The sequence below is a fragment of the Helianthus annuus genome, chromosome 11, assembly GCF_002127325.2.
Source record: "Helianthus annuus cultivar XRQ/B chromosome 11, HanXRQr2.0-SUNRISE, whole genome shotgun sequence".
Lineage (NCBI taxonomy): Eukaryota > Viridiplantae > Streptophyta > Magnoliopsida > Asterales > Asteraceae > Helianthus > Helianthus annuus.
Window position 1 is genome coordinate 956211 of NC_035443.2, and position 11357 is coordinate 967567.

Genomic DNA, 11357 nt, shown 5'->3' on the forward strand with positions numbered 1-11357 from the left:
GTACAATGTTAAGACAAATTGTATGTTAACCAACTCCTATATATACACACACTTAACTATAGGTTTCAAAAATGACAAAAATATATAAATAAAGTTAAATGGTTGATTCGGTTCATACGACTAGTTCAAAGTCCCCAACCACCACCCAACCATAAAAACAAACCATGAGCGAAACCATTTGGTCTTAGACCGGACAACTTGCTTCGGTTTGAGTGGTTTCGGTTGGTTGCAACGGTTTATGATCACCACTACTTTCTACAAGTGTGTGTATATATATATATATCCACTTACAAAGATGGAAATGGAAGAACACATTCAATGATTTGGTCGTTTGAACATGGATAGGTCATAGGTTTGCTGCTGGTTTGGGTTAGGTGCCATTTGTTATAATTACATTAATACATTCACTTTGTATAAAATGTTAAAATATATAAATAAATTAATAAGCTTCTTGGAAAGAGACCTATATTGTCTTCTTCGTTTACGCTAACTACCTAAACAAACCATCCTAAATAATTAAAAAAGATCCAGCTAACATATAACCATCATTTCAAGTTACACTTAATTATTAAAAAGTAAAAAAAAATAACCACATAATTAACAATGATGACATAAGTTAGATAAACAAATTATATAAACTACAGTCTCGAAGTTTTATAATGTAAGATATATATAATTTGGCTATATGCACGCCCATAGTTAATACATAATGATTCATTACTTTCTGTTTAGTGAATATTATATTATGTATCTCAATGAAAAAAATAAGAGAAGAGTCTATGAAGGTAGACTAGTCATATTATATGGCTTATTTATTTGTCAAAAAGCATTTTAAAAAATACTCCCTCTAGATTAGATTAGGTTAGGTTTGAAAGTTGTTTTCAAAGTTGTTTAAAGTGGTATTGGAAACAATATGCCAAAGTTAACGTCAGAGCACTTTTAACGCGTAGAAGCAATTGGTGACGTGGATGCCATCAATTGGCGCCCGAATTCGGACATAAGTATTGGAGGAGCCGTCCAGTTGGTATTGTCCATTGATGCATCCGAATTTTGGAACATGAGTGGAGGGGAAATATGAGGGAGGAGGAGAGAGGGGAGAGAAGAGAAGTGGGTGATATTGCTTACCTGGTTAGGTTTAAACGAAGAAGCGCTGGGAGAGAGGGGAGAGAAGTGGGTGATATTACTTACCTGGTTAGGTTCAAATGAAGCAGCGCTGAAGCCTGAAGGTGCTTTAAGTTTGTACATAAAATTATATATGTAGGTGCAAAACTTTTGTACTATACTTGTAAATGTAAATAACTTTATAAAATAATCATACGTTATTTAAAAGTTTAGATATTTGTGGTTGCTTAACTCCTTTCATTATCCCTAGCCATTTGTAGCATTACAAGTTACAACAATAACATTTTTCATCATCGTATACATTCAAGAACTTAAATAAAATTCTGACCTTGCATAAAATATATGTAGCACTAATCTTAAAAGTAACATGTACTCTTTATCTACAGGAGCTTGAGCTTGGTATATGTATTATATATTACCTTCTCAAACTCCAACTTGATTTTGCTTCTTCTCTTTCCCTAACACAAATGTGGATCTTATCAAGTCTTTTAACACAAAGCATAACTACCATCTTCAATGGTTATCCGTATTAGCTATTGGTCTGGAGGAGGGAGAGAAAATATATTTTTGAGTAAAAAAGATGTTTTTTTTTCAAGTCTGACTTGTTTACTTTACTGCCTAAATAATCACATGATGAACTACATATTCTATGATCATTCCTCAAAATACATACAACTATATAGTATATATGTATGCATAAATCCTACCACCATTAAAACAAAAAAAGCGTAGCACTTTTCAATTTTCTTGACATGAAATGTCATCATGGTATATCCGTCCTTCTCTTTGATTCATCAAACAACACTGATCTAAGTTTGTCGACCATCAATAGGTGAATCTAAACACAACCTTAATTTCTTTGTTAAAAAGGTTATTCCGGACCCAAACACACTTAGGTAGCGTTTGGTATGAAGGAATGAAAGGTGGAATGGAATGGATCATTCTAATAGAATGAAAATAAACATGTTTGGTTATCATGTGGTAATGGAATGGAGCATTCCAAGGGAATGTAACTCCTTCCAAATATAATAATTTCCATTCTTTGGTATGTAGGTGTTTTTTTTCCATTCCTTGAAATATGTTGTTGTTATTATTATTATTATTATTATTATTATTATTATTATTATTATTATTATTATTATTATTATTATTATTATTATTATTATACTTATACTTTTATTTGTATTTATATTTATATTTATATTTATTAATATTCATACTAATATTAATATATATGAAAAATCTATTACTAATTTTTTATCATTAATATATTATTATTATTATTATTATTATTATTATTATTATTATTATTGAGTCAATTATATTTTTGTCGTTTTTAATACAGTTGTGTTTCGTTACTTCATCTTTTTTTGTTTATCAAATTGTACAAAGTAATAATTCATTCTATTCACATATGAGTAACCAAACATCGCAATGGAATGGAATGATCCATTTCATTCCGTTGTCCATTCCATTACCTCGTCCATTCCATTCTCTCATCTATTCCATTACCCCATACCAAACAGACCCTTATAATCGTGGTGTGTTCTGGATTGACACATTTAATGTTTGTTTGTGAATATAGTAATACCAGATGACTTAGTAAGAATTAACCAACTAATGACTTAACTCAAATGAACCTTTTATTTGTAATTGACGTTTAGTTGTTTTTATCTCTTGTTTCTAATTACCAAACTATATTTAGCTCTAAATTAGAGGAATCGGATTAAATAATGCTGATGTAAGAATAATAGTAGGGGGTAATGAATAAAGTTGTAAACTAAAGTGTTGAAAGGAGAAAATTAAATTAGTGTTTAGGGAATGAATATTAATTTCAATTTAAAAATAAAAAAAGTTACACAGACACTAAAAATAAAGTATAGAACTTTACTTTTGATATTATTCAAACAACCCCCTATTTAAATTAAAAAAAAAAAAAAAAACCAATTTAATTTTCACTTAGGAGCCGCTATTAAAAACTACATAAAGTTCACAAACATGCATGCATCTACTATATGTTCGTAAAGATGATTGATTTAACAAAAATATATACCTCAATTGACCAACTTTATATCTCCAGCCACCGGTTCAATTCTTCAAGAGTGTTCCTTAAATTTATTTCATTTCATGTTGGCACCTCATTAAGTTTATAACACAGCACACATTGTACTACAAATGGTACTTGTTCATTTCCTGGCTCTTGTAGTACACCTAATTAATTATTAATTAATTTACAAAAACTGTCTAATCATAATGCACATTTTAATCTTTAATCAGATTTTGTTTATATTTACTACAAGTATTTTCTTTCTAATACATACTGATTCAATCTGCGAAACCAAACCGTTTTGACTGATCCTACCGACCCAACTTACACGGGTTGGTTTAAAGCGTTCCGTAACCGTCATCAATGGTTTCGACCCAAAATTTCTTCAAAACCAACCGAATCTGATAAGAAACACCCCTTATCTAATTTGCTCCTAGGTTAATAACATCATATTTGAGTTGAATCTTTTGAATATCAAGAACAAAATCAATCAAATTAAACAAATTACATCTCTCACTAAATCTATTACAAAAACAAAATGCATTACTAAAGCATACTCAAGCATAGTTCAGGAAAGAAACTAAGGCAGGGTCTGAGGAGGGTAAACCTCATTAAAAACAAAGATAGGGTCTGAGGAGGGTAGGATGTAGACAATTTTTACCTCTACCCCGTATGAATAGAGAGGCTATTTCCAGCAAGACTCCCGGCTCGTTTTTGTGCCCACAACAAGTTTGACTAATAGTGTTTGTCAAGCGGCTTGAAAGGATTCAATAATCTTAAAACCTTAGGATTTGACATCCGTTTAACTGGGAAAACTTTTCAAAAATGCTGTCAACTTCGTCTTTGCATCGATCTTACATGTAGAACACGACAAAAGCAAAGGGAAGTACCGCAAGAAATAGAATATAATCATTTACAGATATGTAACCCTGAAAACTTACATAATATCACATTTACCCAACCAAAAAATTAATATAAAAAGTACCAATTTGATTATATATGGTTTATAAAATGACCATTATACCCTTACACTCCAAACTCTCTATCCAAATACAAGTTTTAAGTGATTATAAAGCTTTGGTTAGCTTCTTATGATTGCAACTATGTTACAAAACTTAGTTTTTCAATACATACAACAAATGAAGCGAAAAAAAATCCCAACTTGCGTGTTAAACATGAAAATGAGATGTGATACTTATAGATGATCGGGCAATTTCGCATGAAGAAACAGATCGATTGAAACCAAGAATCGCAGTCCAACATCTAATATTTACTAAAATTAGACATATATCAATACTAGGAAATGAATACTTTTGAATCAAATGGAGATGACGTTTGTGCTGATCCGAATTGGGTGGCCCATGGCCAAAGCCCAATATCTCTTATATAATATATTGTTATAATTAATCCCAAACCTGACCCATCTAAGGCTAGTGTTCTTTCAGCACACACATGATAGGTGAAATCATACATGTTTGTGCCATCACCAATAATAAACTGTAGTTAAGAAATCAAAATCAAAGTGTAAATTTCAAATCTGTCAGCTCAGATATAATAAGAGGCAAGATGATGCTCAAGGGAGTGTTGGGATTATGTGAAAAATGGAATAGTTTCAATAACCAGCTGTTTCAAATTGTGATAATCAGGTGGTTCAAGTGTGGCACAAATTTTGTTTAGTTAAGTAACTAACAGATAAAATAACCAAAGAAATTATTCATCACTACAAGAAATTAACCTTATAGAGACGAAATTTTTAAGGTCTGTAGGGAGGATATGTCGTCTCTATAAGTCTTTTTTGCTTATAGAGACGACATGTCGTCTCTGAGACGACATGTCGTCTCTGTAAGATTTGTCTCTAAAGCCCCGTCCCTATAAATCACAAAAGTCGTCTCTATAGGTGTCGTCGCTGTAGATGCATTTGTAGAGAGGACATGTCTTCTCTACAAGTCTATGATAAAAAATAATTAAAAAACAAATTAATATTTACTAAATAAAAAAACATTTTCTTAAAATATTTTTCAGCCCTTTAGAGACGACATGTCGTCTCTATAAACTTTCTTTGAAAAAAATAAAAAATATTTAAACCCTATAGAGACGACATATATTTTTTAGTAAAAAAACAAGAATAAATTAATAAACTTAATTGGGTTTATAGGGACGACATGTTATCTCTATATGCGAATAACATTTTTTGTATTTTAATTATTTATTAACCAAAACTAAAAAACAAAACAAAATTATGTTTTCCTATAGAGACGATTTGTCCTTTCTATAAAAAAACAAAATTATTTTTTGTATTTTTAATTATTTATTAACCAAAACTAAAAAAACAAGTACCGACATGATTTAGCTAGGGATGTCCTCTTTCACATATTCAGGAGCGCTAAGATTTTAGCTAAGAAAGAGGCATTGGTGAATTACTTAACGTACCCATCGGAAGAAAGATCTACACTCAGACCAACCAACATTTTGGTGTTTGGATGGACAGGAGGAAAACATGCTTGTGTGGATTTAACAGGAGTTTCCCCCCTTAAAGGCTTGGGGGTTAGTGTTTTCATGGTGGGTCAGACTGCTTTAAAAGCTGCTTTGGGAAAAATGACCAAACACGAGAAAGCGTACCTTGACAACCAACACGTGTTTATCCCATTTGAGCTTGACACTTTTGGTTTCCTTGTGCCAGAGGTTATGGACCTGCTTAGTCGAGTCCAAAGGGTCATGCATAGGAATGTTATGACCCCGAAATCTATGAATGTAATTTATAAAAGACAGGTCCAACATTGGGTCTTGAACTAAATATTAAGAAAACTGAGCTCTTTTGGTCTTCTTATGATAATAACAAGTTTCGTGAGGGTTTATTTCCTACAGACATTAGGACGCCATTATTGGGGGTGAAGCTTCTGGGGGGGGGGGCAGTTAGTAGAGATCCAAGCTTTATTAGTGGGTTGGCGAAGAAAAGAGCTACTAATGTTGTCGATTTGATGCGTCTTTTACCAAAACACGGTGACCCGTAGAGTGAACTACTCTTGCTTCGATCCTGTATGGGCATTGCCAAACTTTTCTTGGCCTGAGGACATGCCAACCTATACACATGGAGTATGTTGCGTTATTCTTTAACAAAGGTTTGGGCGAGGAGATTGAGGACTTGGTGGTTTGGGAGGTCCTTTCTTTGGAGACTTCCAATGGCGACTTGTTTTCTTACCTATTAGGTTTGGGGTTGTATTCGGCTATAGAGGCTTTTTCCTACGCCTTTGCGGCCTCGAGAGACAATCTGCTATAGGACCACATCTTACGAGACAGTGGCATATGTGATATGGATTCTGATTTTGTTTGTGCTTTGGCTTGCCTTTGTGATACGATTCCAAGCTTCGACTTCAACGGTGGCATTAATAATGACACCCCCCCCCCTACACAAAAAGGCCTAACATGCATTGGCGAGTGCTCTTTTTTGTAAAATTGTCCATGACATTGAAGTACAGTTGGATATGTTTGTTAGACAAAAAGCCGTTTTTGAGTGTTTACGAGTACCACAAGCCTAAGATTTCCTTCTCGTTATACCTATAAATGGGGTAGGCCAACATATGTCACCGGTGGAGTACTGTACTATCCTTAAGTATCGCCTCATGATTCCATTATTTCCTGATGATGAGATATGTCTGGTTTGTCATAAGGTGTGTTTGGACTCCTTTGTGGAGCATGCAGTGCATTGTATAGAGCTCCCGGGTTTCCAGTATCGACATGATTTGGTTAGGGATGTCCTCTTTCACATATTCAGGAGCGCTAAGATTTTCGCAAAGAAAGAGGCACCGGTGAATTACTTAACATGCCCATTGGAAGGAAGATCTACACTCAGACCAGCCAACATTTTGGTCTTTGGATGGACAGGAGGAAAACATGCTTGTGTGGATCTAACATGAGTTTCCCCCCTTATGGGCTTAGGGGTTAGTGCTTTTATGTGGGTCAGACTGCTTTAAAAGTTGCTTTGGGCAAAATGACCAAACACGAGAAAGTGTGCCTTGACAACCAACACGTGTTTATCCCATTTGCGTTTGACACTTTTGGTTTCCTTGCGCCAGAGGTTGTGGACCTGCTTAGTCGAGTCCAAATGGTCATGCATAGTAATCAGGGGCGTAGGATTGTAGGGGCGGGGAGGGGCGCCCGACCCCCCGAACTTTTCGCGCAGTAGTATTACGTATGTACTTTTCGTATAGAAATTTTTAGGTATATACGTTTTCGACCCCCCGGTTTTATAAAAAAATTATTTATATAGCCCAAATAAAATATTTCATAAAAAAAACCCCAAAAATCAGATCTATTGGGTCCAAATCAGATTGTTATGTTTATTATCATGGTTGCAAAAGTCGCTAGGCGCTCCCTAGTCGGATTCAGGAGTACTCGGGAGGTACTCGGGAGTATTCGGGAGTACTCGGGGAGTAATTGGCCTGGGAGAAGAGTACTCGTGCCTCGGCAACCTACCTTGTAGCGAGTACTCGGGGAGTACTCGGAGCCTAGTCGGGACTTTTACAACCATGTTTATTATAGCCCAAAAATCATTATATAAAACCCAAAGCCCAACCTAACATTGTATCAAAAAAAACCCAAATAGGTGGATTTGGGATTACGAACAATCAAAAAAACAAAAAAACCAGCGCCATTTAGCTTAGAACAAAAGGGGCTGGACGGCTGGTGGTGTTGTTCGACTTCGAGGAGACGAGGAACAGAAGAACAGAAGGGCTGCGCTGCTTGTGGTGTTGTTCGACTTTTTTAATCTTCAAGGTATGTGTTTTTTATCTTCAGGTTTAATTTAGGACTTCAATTTATGTGGTTTAGGTTGAAATTAGGGGTGAAATTGTTCCGATTTTTTGTCCTAAACTTGTTAAATCTTTCTGTAACTATTAGAGTTCGAAATTTAGGAGAACCGGGTACCCCCCCTCCTCTCTCATTTTTAATGTTTAGGTGTCTTTGTTTATTTGTTTGTTAAACAATGTTTACGTTTTAATGTTTGAGAACGTTTTTTATTTGATATTAATGTTTGACCCGACCCGAATCGAATCGCCGACGTCCGACCCGAACATACACCTCGAAACTACGCGATAGAAATTTTTTTAAGTCCGTTACCTTCCGACCCCCCAAACTTTTTTTTCAAGCTTCGCCACTGATAGTAATGTTATGACCCCGAGATCTATGAATGTAGTTTTTAAAAGACTTGGCTTTGCTATTCAAAAAGGGGTAGCGGTGCAACTTGTTGCCCCTTTACCTTCTATTTCGATATAATTCCTAATTAATTAAGAAACCAAAGTACTAATCAACCAGTTTGATGACGTTATGTAAAATATGGTAATTGTATTTTGGTAAACAATTTTCCACCTATGCTATTTTTGAAAAAAAAAAAAAAAAAAAAAAAAAAAAACCCTCGACTTTAGCATAAGAAAACAAACAAACAAAATTGTAGAAGTCGGGTATTGAACCTAGATCTCATGTTAAAAAAACGAGGCGCTTAACAATCTTAACTGCAACATCATTACTTTTTTTTAATTTGGTATAAATAAATAAATAACGAGAAAACATTTGTTTGGGTCCACGGCCTTGTGCGAATGCACAATCTTTGGGCCTGGCCTGCTGCGAACCAAGCATACTCTCTAACATTCCATTTTGCTCACAATTGAACTTGAATCCATATCATTTTGGAGAGACTACACCTTAAAAACTACGTTAGTATGGTTAGATTACAAGCCCTTTGGCATGGGTGTCACTTTCTACATAAAAGTCTTTTACTTAAAAATCAATGCAACAGATACATATTTGATGATTTTTTTTTTCTAACTTTTGAATAAATTTGTTACAATAATGAAACATATTCAAATCGAAACAATCCATAAGAACAACCGGAAACAAACCCATACACATAAAGGAAACACATCAAACACGTAAAAGATAATTGGTAGTAGGTTCAATTACTATTTCGTGTAATTAATCCTCACATTCTTGATAACCGTTCATTACAATGGCCACACAAAAGTTTTCCAACATCATGTTTGTGGGAATTATTGGCTTGCTCAAAGGTTTGTGTCATGTGTACTACCACCCCCACCACTGCTGATCATACTAGTAGCAAGGAGATCTGCATGGGTTGAGCCACCACCGCCGCTACTAATTTGACTTATGTTGACTTCACCATCAGGATCCCTGCTGATTTCCACCGTTGTTGTCGTTGGATCCTCCTTGGTCTTGCCACAACATGCTCCAAATCCATCCTACTCATCAATACTAGTATTCATTCATCCAGGGGCGGAACCACAAGGGGGTCAAGAGGGTCCGCTAACCCCTCAGACATAGAAATTTGTAAGATTTTTATATATACAATCAGAGATTATTTTTCTAGGAAAAAACATGTTTTAGACCCTCTAGTTGTAGTCAGTAGAAAAGAGAGTCTTATGATGACCCCTGACAAAGAAGTTCTGAGTGATAGAAGTTGATTTTACAAGTGATTTGTACGAAGAAAAAAAAAGTGTGCAACTAATATAAAAACATAAATGATCAATCTCTATGTTACAAATTTAATGAAACAAATTGTGGTGCGACATGATACATTTAAGTTGGTATATAATTATAGAGGGAGGACTTACAACTATAGAAGTCCCAAGTTGTTTGAACCAGTTGAGTAGAGCAGCCATATGTTAGACCGGTTGGTGATGACTTGCACTAGAAAAGCAAAGAACAATGTGACGAATACTGATTGGAAGATTTGTGCTTTTTAAAGAGCCAAAACCCGCTTTTATTAAATGTACGTTAGGTGCCATATTCCAACCACAAATCATTTTTTTTGTAATAAAACTAAACAACTTACGCAATTGCATTCGAAATATATGGATATCTTAAAATAAGAATTCATGAGGTGTCTGAGATTTTTGGGTTAAGGGTTAATATTTCCTACTTTATAGGTGGACTTTACATGTGTTTATCATCTTTTGTGTGTGTGTGTGTATATTGCTTTAGGGGCTATAGCTGTGTCTATTCTACTATGTTGGTCGGTTACCACTTATTTTGTGATTGGTGGATTCCTATTGCTATATCTGTAGTTCGCATTGTTTGCTTGATGTTTGGTTTCGAGTCGAATGTCTTTTTGGAAGCAGCATCTTTATCTATATGGATAGATGTAAGGTTTGTCTAAATCAAAAGTAAATCTACATGTATATATATTTAAACCATTTAAATTTAAAACTATATTTAAACTTAATCAAAAACTATTTAAATTTAAAATAATTACATTTATCATTAATATTAAAATACAATACTAAAAATTAAATTTACACGTTTAAATGCACATGTATTCGTAAATAACAAAATTTACACATGTCTGGTAATCTTACACCCACCCGCTTTTAGAACCATATCTCATACCTAACCTAATACCTGTCAGATATTGGGTAAACCCTTCTAATTTCTTTTAAAAAAACTGTTAGGATTTTCAAATACATTTTTTTCTTACCATTCTATCCTATATATAATTTTATATTCTTAATAACTACAATAAGTTAAAGTAAATTTAATTACAGATATATTATTATCACTTGAAAAGTTTAAAATATCCTAAATATGTAAATATTATGATATATAAATTTCAGAAGATAATTTGTAACATACATATATTAGTATTACCATCAAGATATAAGAATAGATTATTTTTCAAGTAATTAATAAAGCAATATTAAATAAGAGTTAAGGGAAAAACAAATAAAAGTTCATTTTTCTAAGATTATGTTTCGGGTATATAGTTCAGGTAAACGAATATGTAGTTTGGGGTAATCGGGTTGGGAGATCACCTCATCTCATATCCGTCCCTACCCAGAAAATATTTTTTTCCAATCTCATACCCGGTAGCCCGAGTGTTTCAGGTTTCAGATATACCCATCAGACTTAGATTTAATTTTTCTATCGCTACCCTTGGACACACCACTCCTTCTAGTTGCTTGCTTCTCTGGCTTCCCATGGTTTTTACTATTTTAGCATTAGTAACCATATATAAGTAAATATACACACACCATTTGAGTCCTTGAAAAGAGTGGATTTGAAACTTCACAAGAATTACCATCTACTCTAATGGTAAGGCTCTACAAACTAATGTGGTTCCTTGGATGTGCTTCTTGTTTTGTTTTCCTTTGGTACTTTTCTTTTCCTGTTTTATTGGGTT

At 34.1% G+C, this 11357-nt stretch overlaps 1 long non-coding RNA gene across 1 annotated transcript; it reads right to left on the bottom strand.

Annotated features, from left to right (window-relative positions):
• Window positions 1-8919: 8919 nt before the first annotated feature.
• Window positions 8920-9882, bottom strand: LOC110891583. Its single transcript, XR_002565406.2, has 2 exons — window positions 9793-9882; window positions 8920-9420 (listed from the first exon to the last, which is right to left on the bottom strand). It is a non-coding gene; the product is annotated as an uncharacterized LOC110891583 (long non-coding RNA).
• Between the last annotated feature and the right edge of the window lie 1475 nt (window positions 9883-11357).